The 15,137-nt window shown below is 45.7% G+C and overlaps 1 long non-coding RNA gene and 1 other non-coding gene across 2 annotated transcripts; one reads left to right on the top strand and one right to left on the bottom strand.

Annotated features, from left to right (window-relative positions):
* Window positions 1-2,042: 2,042 nt before the first annotated feature.
* LOC121132827 lies at window positions 2,043-2,887 on the top strand. The gene is made up of 2 exons (XR_005869473.1): window positions 2,043-2,139; window positions 2,395-2,887. It is a non-coding gene; the product is annotated as an uncharacterized LOC121132827 (long non-coding RNA).
* A 9,909-nt stretch (window positions 2,888-12,796) lies between these two features.
* On the bottom strand, window positions 12,797-12,879 carry Trnal-uaa. The gene has a single exon. It is a non-coding gene; the product is annotated as a tRNA-Leu (tRNA).
* Window positions 12,880-15,137: the final 2,258 nt, after the last annotated feature.

The following is a 15,137-nucleotide window of genomic DNA, read 5'->3' as shown; positions in this document are numbered from 1 at the left end:
ATTACAGTGATTTACCCTTGAAATGTGCAGCTTGGTGCCAGGTTTTCAGCCTGAAGTAAATAAATGGTGAAATATGTTTAGCAAGTGATCACTCAGGCACCAGCGAAGAGATAAAAGAAGAAAAGATCTCTTCGTGATTAAAGAAATATATGAACACCAAGTTCTAGCAAAAGGGAAATAATTATAGACACTATAAGTGGGAATGAGGGATGGGGACAGTAAGTCTTTCAAGTTCTAAATGTCCACCTTGACCCTAACCCCACCCCTGCCCCACCCCGGGACAGATCTGTTGTTTCACCTTCCTTATGGAGGTTGCATTTTAAATTACTAGCAGCTCAGTGGCTTGGGGGAATTCTGTTGCCCCAGAAATGGCTCTGTCGCAGCCACTAAAGGTAAATCTTTATCATTCTACTAAAACTCCAGATTCAAAGGCTAGGGTGAAAACCTGCACGCTCAGAGAGTTAGAATAGCAACTGGCTAACTTTCTTTGCTGGCATCCCAGAAGCTACTCCCTTCCACATAGTCCCAACTAACAAAAACCACGCTAAGCTCCTCTCTGCTACTTCTTGTCAACCAGGTGCTAACCCACTTCTCTGAGCCCAGGTTAATTTTATTGAACGTAATACAACCCATACATCTTTACATAGTTAATAAATGCAGCATGAACAAATATAACACATCTTTGCCTGGTTAAACAAATGTTCCACAACACGGGTCAGTCTCTCAGGTACCTTTGGCTGTCCCATTTTCTAGACTGTCTCCATGTGGTAAGGGTTCAGCTTAGATTGCTGTGGCCTCAAGGCCAACGTGAGTGGTCAAGCCAGTGTTAGCTATTTGTGATATCTTCCTTAGATGGCTGTCAGAACTCTGGTAAGACTGCCACTTTCCAGCAGTTATGGGGTAAATACTGAAGTCGGAGCTAGCCAGTAAGAAACAAGCAAGGCCAACAGCTTCATAATTAATACAGCGTCTTGTGTGTTATTTGGGGACTACAACGCGGCAGAGCCCAGGCGACTGGCAGGGAAAAAACAAAAGCAGCAGACAAGGAAAAGGCTTCTCTTTACACACCACTACTCTTAGTTCAGAACTTCCTGAGTCTTAAAGGGATCTCTCTTCAGAGTGGGATGCTCCAGTTCAGAGGAAGTCGCTACACTACAGAATGTCCGCAAACCTGATTCTATAGGCTACTGTGCATTTATCTGTCTGTCAGTCTAAGAGTATCACACACACACACACACACACACACACACACACACACACACACAATGTATGTACATTTATGTTCATATACTTAAATACAGCCTGTTGCTCCTAGAATCATAAGAAAAAATAAGTTAAATGTATGAGGCCACTGGCAGTGGGTCCAAGATCTAAGTCTAATGTACAAACTGACTTAGTGGAACCCATTCTGTATAGAGATACCTTGCTCAGCCTAGACACAGGGGTGAGGGTGTGTGGGGGAGTGTTTTGGTCCTACCTCAATGAGACAAAGGGGCAGATTTAGGGACTTACTAGGGGAGTTCTTACCCTCTCCAAAGAGCAGATAGGGGGTGGGATGGGGGAAATGGGGGGACACAAACAGCACCCGGAAGCCCCTCCTCTCATGTCCTTTATTTTCATCTTCTGAGATTGGGTCTCGAGTAGTCTGTGTGGACCTCACACGTACTGTGTAGCTGAAGATAATCTTGAACTTCTGATCCTCCTGTTTCCACGTCCTGTGTGCGCGGATGGTAGACATGCATTTAAAACAAGATACATCCGTGTGTGTGCACACACTAGTGACCAAACCCAGGACTTGGTGCATGCTGGGAAAGTACCGTGCCCACTGAGCTACATATCCAGCACTTTACCTTTTTTTAAAATTTCATTGCCACGTGTGAGTTCTTGTCTCTTACCCTGTCTCTCTAGCCTCTCTCTTGTATACTCAATTTTTGAGGAAGGCGGAGAATGGGAAAACCCAGGACCCGGCTGCACTACTGAGACCAGATCCTACAGTTTCACAAGCTTTTGTCCCTGAGGTGTCCTAAGAAACAGAAATAAACACACACCCAGGCTCTTTTCTGTTTGCCTGATGCCTTCATGCTGGTGCTATTTGCTGTATTTTCAGACTGATACAATTTCTTCAAGGCCGATATTCAGGTAGTTGGGTTGAAGATCTGTTCATTCCCTTAAATGTCAGTATTTCAGAGCAGAATTGAGAGGACCTGTGCTAAAAAGAAAAGGCTAAGTAAGGGTTGATGTATCTCGGTGGTAGTGTTTAGCATGTACAAGGTTGGGATCAAACCCTGGGGTGGGGGTAGGGGCAGGGAAGAGCTTACAGGTTGGGGGGGGCAGGTAGTAAGGTTTTTGGATTGCTTATAGTAATTCTAAAATTCACATTTTCATTCCCATCAGGTAGAGTTAGCAAAAGCTGCCAGTGAAGGATCTCTGAAGCCATTTTTTGGTGTGTGTCTGTTTTCCTGGGTGCATGGAGGCTGCATGGCATTGTGTGCTGGAAAAGGCTCAGGAAGGCGCTTTTCCTGGCTCACTTTCCCTGTGCCTTCCGTCTTCCTGGTGTGGTGTGATGTGATGTCAACGCACCCGCCATCACATCTATGTTTGTGGGAACAGGCAAAGAACACTCTCGAAGGGTCTTTTAAGGACGTTTCCCTGGAAGCTGTCCAGCAACACTTCTCCTTGGTCACTGACCAGGGCCTATTTTCATGGCCTCTGGGAACTAAAAGGAAACTCGGAGTAATGTGGTCTTCTTCCTCGACCTTGTGTCCAAACATGGTGCTTAGATTTCTATGGAAGAAACGGACGGCGGAGTCCGCCAACAGTCTGGGCACTGCTATTTTCTAAACAATTGGGGGCTAAATAAACAAATAAATAAAAGTCCAGATCAAAATGTCTGTATTTATTTGACGATGACAGGATAAAGCTGCTGCTTTGGTGCGGGAGGTTTTGTGTGGGACTGATGTGCTTGTCTGAACTCCCTGGAAGCGCGGTCCTAAGCCACATTTCCCCAGAGACGGCAGGTCAGGCACCCCTACTCCCGGAGCCCAGAGAACAGTCAGCAGAGGCAGTCGCGGTAGGCAGACTCTTCGGAGCAGCTGCCAGCTTGCCATTGTCCCCTAACAGACATGTCTCTGTTACTTTGTGCTGTTGGACTCCAAGTACCCTCCCGAGGACTGCCTCCCCGTCTCAAGTTCAGATGCCTCTGTGGGGAGGTTCTCCCTGCTTGTCGGCTCAAATCTCCCTTTGTTTAGAAAGAATCTTCTCTCTTCCTCTGTCCTTGCCCTTTCCTTGCAACCACGGCCTCAAGAATGTGATCTTTGCACACAGAGTGCTTCAAGGGGCGGCTCCTACACTTGCTCAAGGAGAGATTTTGTTTGCCGCTGTTTCCTCTGCTCCTCCTCCTCCCTCTGCTCCTCCTCTAACTCCTAGCAAAAATACTTGATCCGGTGGACAGGTTTTTCTCAAGTGACTTTCATCAGGTCTCTAAATGTCAAGGAGAGGCTAGATTAAAGGTCTTAAGGCTGGGTGTGATACACATATTTCTTTTTTTTATCATTTTTTATTTTAATTTTAAATAGCTTGTTTTACATGTCAATCCCAGTTCCCTCTCCCTCCCCTCCTCCCGCACTCCCCTTCCCCCCCTCCCTCCCACCCTATTGCCAAATCCTTCCACATAGGGGATATCTAGAGTCTGTCATTTTACTCTTGGTAGGGTCAAGGCACTCCCCTAAGAGTCCAGGCTGAGAGAGCATCTCTCTTTGTGCTATAGGCACATGAAGACAGTTTGTATACCAGGGATAGACACTGATCCACAGCTCAGGGCCCCATAGGTTGCCCAGGCCTTCTCACTGACACTCACATTTGGGGGGTCCAGATCAGTCCCATGCTGGCCTCCCCACTGTCGGTCTGGGGTCCAAGAGCACTCCCCTGTTCAGATCAGCTACCCCCACCCCCTCAACTTCCTGTTCCCCCATGACCAACTCCCTTCCTCTTTACCCCCTCTATTCTTCCCAGGTCCCACTCCCCCCCCACCCCTCGCCGTGTTCCCCATCAGAGGATCTTGTCTCCATCCTCTTCTCTTGGGTACTATGCATATATGCATATCTTTTGGGTTCTTTCCTGTTTCCCAGACTCTCTATCTGTGGAAGTGCAGACTGGCACTATCCTGATCCATATCTAGAATCCATATATGAGTGAGTACATACCATGTTTGTCTTTTTGCGACTGGGTTACCTCACTCAGGATGGTTTCTTCCAGTGCTATCCATCTCCACTGCTGGTGGGAATGCCGACTCATACAGCCTCTTTGGAAATCAGTATGGAGATTCCTCAGGAAAATGGGAATTAATCTACCACTAGACCCAGCAATTCCACTCTTAGGCATTTATCCAAATGAGGCAGGTTCATACAACAAGGGCATCTGCTCCACTATGTTCATAGCAGTATTGTTTGTAATAGCCAGAACCTGGAAGCAACCTAGATGCCCCTCAACTGAAGAGTGGATAGAGAAAATGTGGTACATTTACACAATGGAGTATTACTCAGCAGAAAAAAACAATGGAATCTTGAAATTCGCAGGGAGATACACATATTTCTAATCCCAGCACTCAGGAGGCTGGAGCAGGAGGACCATGATTTGGAAGTCAGCCTGAGTGCAGGGCAAGATCTTGTCTCAGAAGGAAACAACTGCCCCCACCCCCCGCAATCATACAAAGGTATTAAAAAAGGAAAACAACAAAAAAATTCTAGGGCTTGAGAGATGGCTCAGTGGTTAAGAGCACTGGCTGCTCTTCCAGAGGACCTGAGTTCAATTCCCAGCAACCACATGGTGGCTCACAACCATCTGTAATGAGATCTGGTGCCCTCTTCTGACCTGCAGGCAGCCATGCAAGCAGAACACTGTATACATAATAAACAAACAAATAATTAAATCTTTAAAAAATTCTAAACTTCCATTGAACTGATAAGGTGCCCTGAGATCTGTATTTGGGGTGTCAATATTCTATTTACAAGTACTTTAATTTCATAATTGTGCATTAGATACAACTTGCTCTGAAAGAGGAGCACACTCGCCTCCTGAATTAGGTTTTAATCTCTACAGCAAGTGACAATTCAGTAGGACATCTAGATTGGGGCTCAAGACACTTTGAATGCTTAGCTGACTGTTGGGAACCTGTGCCCCATGCTGGATTACCCCACCCAGCCTTTGGGGGAGGGGCTCCGTCCAGCTTCAGCTTGATGTACCCTGCTATTTTCAAGCCCTTGGGAAGCCTGTGCCTTTCTGAACGGAGCTGGAGGAGGAGTGAGCAGAAAGGAGTACTCATATTCACAAACAGTATGAATCAGTGTGTCAACTCAACATGGAGAGAATATCTTTAATCGAAGCAGTGTTGCATTTAAGATGATATCAGCAGAGCTGGCCGAGGCGGCAATGCTGGAAATCCTAGCACCTGCGAGGCTGAATCGGGAGGATCATGAGTTTAAGGCCAGCCTGGGCAATGTGGCAAGATCCTGTATCAAAACAAAAACAAACAAGATCACAGACATAAAACTAAAAGGACGGGGCAGCTGTGTGCTGCAGGGGCAGTCGAAGGCTGGACAGACGAGCAGAGAGAGGAAGAGAAGCCCGAGGGAGGACCTCCGTGTCCAGACCTAACCCTTCATTCCTCTCCAGCCAGAACAGGGAAAGTCGGTTCTCAACTTTGGCCTGAGGATTACTCACAGGAGACTACAAAGAAACTGACAATTTATTCAATCCCACGGAATAGGGGGTCATTTGAGATCATTAGACCTCTTCAACATTTACATGTTATTTCAGGCTAAGAGGGGACAATTTCGCATGCTGGCCTTTGTCCTGCACCAAGAGGACTAACTGACTATGTCACCTAGTCACAGTAAAAGAGACAGCCTGTATAGTAACAGACTTCAGGGGCAGTCACACATAAATTACCTTGCCACACCTGGAAGCAGAATGTTACTGATAATTTTTACGATTATGATATGGTAATTTTTACATTTAATGTAAAAATAATATGATCATCGTTTTACATCTTCTCAGTGATAGAGATTTCTTATTTTTTTTTCTGTGTAGAATAAAAAAATAAGTCAGGTTACATTTTAAATAGCTAACCTGGGTGGGTCAGAATTGCTAGTGCTTAAAAAATGTGAACAACATTCTTAATATAGCTGTTTGTGACTGACCAGTGGCTGTGGCACCCAGGGGAAAACAATAGACGCACCCACTGTGTATCTGGAAACATAGAGTTTATTTTTCTTTCCTTTTCAAGTTAGATTTCAGAACATTACTGTTTTTTTTAAATAAGACATAATTTAAGGAGTTACTCAAAATTCTTCCTTTGAACAAGCTGCTGCTGCTGGGAAAACTAGGCATTTAAAGGCTGTTAAATAACACAAGAAATTCAACAAGCAAATCAGAGAAATGCAATTTATGCCTTCCTCCAAAATCCCTGTCTCTGAAATCAAATCTTAGTTTTCTGCCCGGCAAATGTTATGGGAATGCTAGATAAAAGTAATGGATTTCACGAGCAACCTTGGCATCCTATAAAAACTGATCTGTCAATCCCATCAGAGCAATGATATCTTAATATGATGCACATTCTACGTGTCAAGCCCTTGCTAAACGTTACAGCAGTGTCAGATTGACCCTTCAGAACAAATTGATATAAAGATCTTATAGGTGAGGCTACAAAGAGTTGGCGACCTAAAAAGTCTGGCTAATAAGCAAGGCGTAGATCTAAGGTTAAAACTGGCGCTGAGCCGGGCTTGAACCAGCAGGGCTGGATTCTCAGTGAAGGGCTCTAACAGGCCCAAGCGTTGGAAAGCATGGTGCCGGCAGGATTTGTCTTTTATCCTTCCCCGCTTTGTTAAAAACTGTGACTTTATGTCCTAAAGCTAGCCCCCAAAGTCCACTGCCTAAACATTTGGCCTCTTTCTCCTTCTGAGGCTGATTACCAGGGTCCAACTATCAAAGTATTGAAGTCCAGCAATCAAAAGCCCCCTTTTGGCTCACCTAATTAACATGCTCAAGCAAAACAAACCAACTCATCCTCTTTTCCCCCTTTTCCCTTTATAAACTACAATTTGCCTAAGGCCCATGTCTGTCTCCTCTCTATCCAGTGTCAGTCCTTTGTTCCCTCTCTGGGGCAAATGTCCCTCCCCCCCCCCTGTCTCCCCTCTCTCTTGTTCCTTTGTCCCTCTCCCTCATCTTCTGTCTCTTGTCTTTGTCTCTGATTCTCTGTCCTCTGTCCCTCTGGGGAAAATAAATCTCCTTTGAGCTGAGAAGTTGGTCTTGGTGTGTCTAGTGCTGACTCTGAACCTTTCTGACTCTCAGTACTGGAGAAGAGGAACAGGAACACCTTGAGTTCAAGACCAGCATGAGTTACATAGTGAGTTTGAGGCTATCCTTGGCTATATAGTGAGATCTTATCTAAGACCAACCAACTGAGCAACCAAAAAACACCAAACCAAAAATACCCACTTCTTCAGAAAACTTTTTTAAAGGAATTTCTTTTTTCTTTTCCATTTATTAATTTTTATTTTATATGCATTGGTGCTTTAGCCATGGGTGTCAGGCCCCCCTGGAACTGGAATCACAGATAGTTGTGAGTTGCCCATGTGGGTTGCTGGGAATTGAACCCAGATCCTCTGAAAGAGCAGTCAGTGTTCTTAGCCATTGAGTCATCTCTTCAGGCCCCGTTGCCCACCCCCTCTGAAAAGCTCTTGTACTATGTGATTACTAATGCCAATTCTGTGTTGCCCCATGGGGCATGTACTATACAGTGGATTTTACATGAGTGATTACTTCTGTGTAGGGGGATATTCCCTCACACTGTGATCCCTACACTTGTATTTGCATTAATTAAGTAAAATTAACCTTGGGTCAGGAGGCCGTATTAGCAACTAGTTGACAGAAAGTAATCAGAGTCTCAAAGGGCATCTGGGAGAGATAGAGAGAACAGGAAGTGGCAGGTTGGGAGTTGGAGAGGCACAGGTTTTTCTGGTTTGGCAGATTGGAAGCACCTGTCTTTATGGACACCAGCAAGGAGAGAGAGGATTAGTTAGTTGGTACTCAGTCTCTCTCTGAGCTTGCAGGTTTTCACCACAACCTTTGAATGTACAGTCTTAGTCATAATTAGAATGATAGTTTTAGGTAAAGCTACCGTTAGCAGCAGCTACTACTATGGAAGCAGGCCAGTAACTGCGGAGTTGCAATTGCTGGCTGAGAAAGTAGATTAAGGTACAGTCACTGTACTGAAGTTAAAAGCAAGCCTTCTGTGTGTACTTCTGGGGTGTGTGCGGGGGGACTGGAGAGCTTGAGACAAATTTTACTATTTTTTATTTGTCTTAAATTATGGATGGGTGTGTTTATCTGCATGAGGTATGTGCACATGAGGGTAGGTACAGAGGTGTCAGGAGCCCTGGAGCTGGAGTTGTGGGCAGTTGTGAGCAACTATGTAAGTGGCTGTGAGCCCCCAAGTGAGTGCAAGGAATCGAACCTATGCCCTCTGGAAGAAGAACCCAGTGCTCTTAAACGCTGAGCCATTTCTTCAGCCACAAGAGGCAAATAATCTTTTCATTGTTGTTGTTACTGCTTTTTTCCTTTGCCACGGGTGTGATTCTCTATAGCCTGGCTGGCCGGGAATTCACTGTGTAACTCAGACCTCTGAGTGATGAGATTCACACACTTACACCAGGCCCTGTTTATCCTTTTCCTTTTTAAAATTTTATCTTATGTGCAGTGATGTTTTGCCTGCTTGTATGTCTGTGTGGGGATGCCAGATCCCCTGGAACTGGAGTTACAGACAATTGTGAGCTGCCGTGTGAGTGTTAAGAATCGAACCCGGGTCATCTGGAAGATCAGCCAGTGCTCTTCACCATTGAGGCATCTCTCAACCCCTCATCATTTTTCTAAATAATCCATTTTTAAATATAACTTTAAAAATTACCTTTTTCCAGGTGGTGGAGGCACACAGCTTTTATCCTAGAACTCAGGAGGCAGAGGCAGGCAAGATCTCTGTGAGTTTGAGGGCAGCCTAGTCTACCGAGCGAGTTCCAGGACAGCTAGGGCTGTTACACAGAGAAGCCCTTTCTCAAAAGACAAAACCGAAGTTACCTTTTGTCAGGTGGGGTGGAGCACACCTTTGGCTCCAGCACTGGAGAGGCAGACACAAAGGAATTATCTCCATTGAGTTCCAGGCCAGCCTGGTCTACAAAGTTAGTTCCAAGTTATCCAGGGCTAAGTAGTGAGACCTTGTCTGGGGGTAATAGTACCTTTCCAGATAACTGCCAATCTCACTACACTATAGATAGCAATGAATGAAATGGCCAAAAGCACAGCCTAACCCCAAAGATAAATTTGAGACTGGAATTGCTCATGCACATGGTAAAACATTCCAAGACCGAAATGACTCATAAGTGACTTGAGGTTTGCTCCTTTGGACTTCTGAATTTTGGCACTAGCTAGTCTAGAAGGAAGAAAGGGGGAAGACAAAAGCAGCAGCAAAAGCCTGACCCGTATTGTGTGAAGTCTTATTTTATTCCTCCTTGTATTGCTGAAGCTCTGGGGCCTCCCACGTAGAGCCCCATGTCCCTTTCAGAGTCTGATAATTCCTTTGTTGTTGTTGTTTATCAAGACAACAGGGTTTCTTTGTGTAACTTTGGCGCCTGCTCTGTAGATCAGGCTGGCCTCGAGCTTATAGAGATCAGCTTGCCTGTGCTGGGATTAAAGACGTGCTCTACCACCGCCTGACCGGTTTGCTAGTTTTTAGGGGTTCCACACTGCTGGCTTTACCTAAACCAGTCAATCCTCAGCCTGATTCCTCTCTTTCTGCAAACCACACCATCCCTGTACTTTCTCTGCCTGCTGACTGACCTTGAGACTTCTGCAATGGCCTCCCAGGACCAGACAGGACTCCTGTCCCAGGGATCTGTAGTATGCAATCTTCTTTCACTGCTGTGTGTGTGTGTTTGTGTGTGTGTACTAAACCTTCTTAAAATGTATCCATGGCACTTTTTTTTTTTACCACATACCCTAAAAGAGGATGCTGGAGGATACAGTGTACAGAATCGGGTGTGAAATATTTCCAGTGGATTTTGAGGTCACTCGCTTATTCAGTGGATAGTGAGTGCACATAAAATTCTAGAGATGCTGTGTTACTCATGATTCCCATTTCACACTGTGAGTACCCAGTGCTGACCCTGGACAGAGATGGCTGATAGGGGACAGTGCTGACCCCAACTGATTCATTTCCTGTCCCAGTCACAGACCCTCACTGCCCAGGGCAGTCAGCCTAGTCACACTGGGATGTCACTCCGCACATCTCTGTGCTGACTTTACTTTGTGAGCAATACTGGTGTCTATCACCTAGTATTCTCATTGTCTAGTCTTGGCTGGCCTAAACTTCGCTTTGTAGATGAGGCCAGACTCAAGCTCACAGAGGTCTTGAGATTAAACTTGTGTGCGCCACTACGCCCATTCACTTGTATCATTTTTAGAAATTGTGTAAACAACACTCATTCCCTTCCAGGTACTCTGATAAAAAGTCTAGGAATACTGAAATTTATGTTAATGGAAATTCAATTTGGGCCAGACTGGTTCACAATGGTCTTGTGTCCAGTTATAGAAAATTAATAGATGTATGCTCTCTGCCTTTATAACTAACCTGTCTTGAGATTCCATTTCACCCCAGTCAGAAAGGCTGCCATTAAGAAATCACAAACAAACAAACAAAACAAAACAAAAGCTGGACATAGTGGTCCATGCCTTTGCTCCCAGGCATCAGGAGGCAAAGACAGATCACAGAGTTCAAGGCTAGCCTGGTCTACATAATAAGTTCCACAATAGCCAGGGCTACATAGAAAGACCCTGTCTCAAACACACACACACACACACACACACACACACACACACACACACACACACACACACACAGGAAGTCTAAGTCAGCAACTATAAGATACATTCCAGACATGTTTACTGCTGTATTTTTCCCCCAACAGCTAAGGAAAGGGGCCAGCCTAGGCATTTAACAGCAGATGAGTTGATATTGAAAACTTAGTATACATGCAAAATGGAGTTCTAGTCAACCATATCTAAATGAAATTACGCCATGTGCAGGAAAAAGATGAAGCTGGAGATCATGTTAACTGAAATAAGACAGCTCAGAGAGACAGATATCACAGGTTCTCTTGTGTGGAATTACATTGGAAATTACACACACACACACACACACACACACACACACACACACACGATCTAAAAGTGGAAGGCAGTGTAAGGGAAGAGGAAGGGAATGGGGTAGGATGGGGCAAGGCACAGTAACAAGACTGAATACAAACACACCGGATGATACACAACTTTTGAAAATGTCATTATGAAATGCATCATTTTGTGCTATAAATATGCTACTAAAATTTTTAGAGCTTGGAGCATTAAAATTTACGATATTTGAATAATTAGCACATGTATGAGGTGCACAGCCTGCACCTGATTTGTTCATTGACTAATTGAAACTGTACCTAAAAATGAAAACCAGGCTGTATAGAGCTGAGGAGATGGTTCAGCAATTACGATCACGTGTTGCTCTTACAGAGTTCTTACATGTATATATATGTGCCCTTTATCTTCATAATCATCTTCAAAGTGCGAAAAGAAAATTTCTTTTCTTCTTTTTTCAAATCAGGATTTCCCTGTGACTTTGGAGGTGGTCCTGGACCTGTAGACCAGGCTGGTTTACGAACTCACAGAGTTCCACCTGTCTCTGCCTCGCGAGTGCTGGGATTAAATGAGTGTACCACCACCACCCAGTCAAAATAGAACGTTTAATTGAAATAAAGATCATTGAAGCCAGAGAAAGCTTTTATTACAGAATTAAAACAACGCTCATGAAGAGTTACCTTAGTGATGAATGATTCTGTTTAATGGAAGATTATTAAAGGTTCAAAGGGAAAAGGGTTAACTTTCTGTTTGTGGTTGACATTGCCTTAATCTCCTAAACACAGTTATTCGAAAATACCAGGATTATCTAAACAAATAAATTTACCTTACGTTTACCAGTAGGTGGCACTGTTTAAATATACTGATAACATTCCCACAGAGTTCTGAGCCAGGACTGGAAAACGAGATACATCATTTTGAACCGAAGCTTTCGATGTGAAGAATATTTCTACGACTCCAGACAATTGAATGGGGCCCGAGGATCAAATGGAAATTAATGACCAATGCTAATGATCGAGTTTTATGATTGTACTGAGGGATTTAACCACTGTCTTATTCTCAATTTATTCAAAAGGCCGGGGAGTTCCTTGACCCGCGCCTACAAATTCTGTTTAAGATCTGAGATTGTTTCGATTAAAATACATTTGAAGAAAATAGGAAAAAAAAAACCGAAAATATTTCCAATTCTGGGTCTTCGGAACAATGGTGCCTCCTCGGAGTTAACGGAAGGGCTGCATGTGGACAAGCTAAACTTTGGAGACAAAAAAAAAAAAAAAAAAAAAAAAAAAAAAGGAAGGAAGGAAAGAGAAAAAAGAAAAGAAGAAGGAAGTGGAGGGTGGAGACAGAGGCAGAGAAAGTCAGAGGCGAACTTGTTTTTTCCTTCTGTGAGCCTCCGCCGGGAGACTCGGTCGCCTCACTGAGGGAAGCCAGGCTCGCAGCAGAGCCCCACCAAGGCTTTAACTGAGTTTTTTTTCCCGATCGGAAATCAGAATACTAAGTTTTCAAGGGATCTGAACCTAAAAAAACTGATACCTTGAGAGAGAGGAGCAAAAATTAACACTGATACCAGGAGTGGGGTTCGAACCCACGCAGACATACGTCCATTGGATCTTAAGTCCAACGCCTTAACCACTCGGCCATCCTGGTGCCGGCGTGCACAGTGGCTTCTGCTCTTCCTACAAAGCTTACACTCCCGTTCTCTTTCCGCTTTTTTTAAAGGATATTCCAGCGCGGGTCGCCCGGCGCTCTCGGCGCTCCCGGCCCAGCTACCGAAGCTCCAAGGCTGCCGCCCGGATTTCGCGTCCCCTCAGCCGCTCGCTGTCTCCCCGAGCTCCTGGCGGCGACGAGGGAACTGCAACTGCAGGAGCGGCGCGCGCGCGGGGCCGCGCTTGGAGCGGGCGGGCGGGCGGGCGGCCCCGCTGCCTTTGCTTGCACTTTGGAGGTGCGCGGGCGCGGCACACAAACCCCACAGCTAACTTCTGGGCTCCGTAGCAGACGTGTGACCGAGTCCCTCGGGTCCGCAGGGCAAACTTCGGCGTGTTTCTTCCAAATCGAATGAGGGGCTGGGGTCCTGCACCTGTGCGCCGCTTGCCTTTCCCGCCCGTGGGGCAAGACACCCCGGAAGGAGCCTCTGGAGAAAGCTGTGTGTGCCAGGCAGTGTGGCCCAGGCCCCGGTTTTCCTCCTTGGTGGCTGCAGGCACTGACCCCGTTGCACCGCCCCAAATGCGGGGCCATGACCTCCCCGGGTTCCCGTCACCCTACCGATCACCTAGAGGGCCCCGTTCCCTTGTTTTTAACTTGTTCCGTGATCTACTTTCGTTTTTGTTGCCGTGATAAACACCCTCAGCAAAAGGCAATTTAGGGGACAGGGGCTTATTTACATTACACTGACCGTCAGCCAATACCCCAGGGCCCAGGCGAGCTGGTAGCTGAGCCTGGCACTGTCCGCCCCACATTGTCCTCCCCCACCCCCACCCCGAGGCCCTGTTCATACAGGGACGGTGGCTTCTGTCTTTGACTATGAATTTACATAGATCTGTCTGCTTCTGCCTCCTGAGACACCTGAATGTGACTTCTGCTAACACTCTCTGCATCCTTCGAAGTTTGGGTCCTGGGACTCTGCCTAGGAGAGGAGATGGAATAAATAAAGGACAGACCCACGGGCACACACACCATGAAGCTGGGATCCTGGTGGGGTTCTCTAACTGAACCGAGGTGTGTTTATTAGGTACAGCAGACAAGAAGGAGTTAACTGATCTTGGTAGGTGATGCCTGTAGGTGAGCAGTCCCCTAGTGTTTGCACACACTGGTCAACTGCCCATTAACACAGTCACACCTTGGAGAAAAACTTTACACACCCATGTGCCTGGGCCATATGGGTAGGACTTTGCCAGATTGTTCCCTGGGTCAGAGACCTTGAAGTCCTTGACATGGCCACATCCATGTCAAAATGCACATCCACTCTGGACATGAGTCAGACCTTCCTCTGTCGCCTATAACTGAGTGTATGTGAAGTCAACCAATTCTGTCTGTGTCCTGTCCTGGGTCCCGACTGATAGATGCCATGAAGAGATATGTGGACTGAAGTTCCCAGAGACAATAAGAAAAGCTACACCTGTGTTACAGATTCTATATGGCTAATTGAGTGATGATCCTGAGCTATTTAGCCCCCTTACTAGCGGCTCATTGCCCACCTCTGTTTTGGACCTAATATTTTTGTGACCTTGAGGAAATCCTTGAAAGGCACTGAGACCACTAGACCCCACCAACCCAAGAGCTAAGGATATCATCTGAAACAAACAGCAAAGATGGTGGGCTACGGAGCAGCAGTCACCTGCCTTTCCCATCAGTGTTGTTGAAAAGTGTCTGATTCATGGCTTTCTTTTGTTCTCTAGTTAAAAACAAAACACAAACTCTTACCACATTGGAGCCACGACATTCAAAGTAATGCAAATCTGTGTCTCCAGGCTATGGCCGTTCAGATTTGACTCCAGAACAAACGCTCCTATGCCCTTTGATGTGAGTGTTGTGTTTTTGCATCAGTACTTATAAGGTTCCTGGGGACAAGGGACAAGAAGCAGGGAGCATTCAGGCTTTGTGGCGCGTATCTGTGATCTCAGTGTAGTCATGGTCTATACAACAGCGTTTCCACCAGGGTAGCGTAAGACACATTGATCTTGAGAGGTAGACCGGAGCTGATAACATTTCTGATGACCAAGTGCAGGGCGGCTGCTGCAGTGCATTGTGGGATTCCTGCATTTGTGTGACGCTGGTGTGAACAGACCCTCTCTGGCTTGGCCAGTGGTACAACTGACTCCTCTAATTACTGCAGTATTAATAAAACGATAAACGGCTGTGTTGCAACTTTGTGTTTTTATTACTTTTTTGTGTGTGTGTATACTCAG

This window comes from Mesocricetus auratus, unplaced genomic scaffold (assembly GCF_017639785.1).
Source record: "Mesocricetus auratus isolate SY011 unplaced genomic scaffold, BCM_Maur_2.0 Super-Scaffold_100018, whole genome shotgun sequence".
Lineage (NCBI taxonomy): Eukaryota > Metazoa > Chordata > Mammalia > Rodentia > Cricetidae > Mesocricetus > Mesocricetus auratus.
Note: the sequence above shows the minus strand (reverse complement) of the source record. Positions and strands in the feature narration are given on the sequence as shown.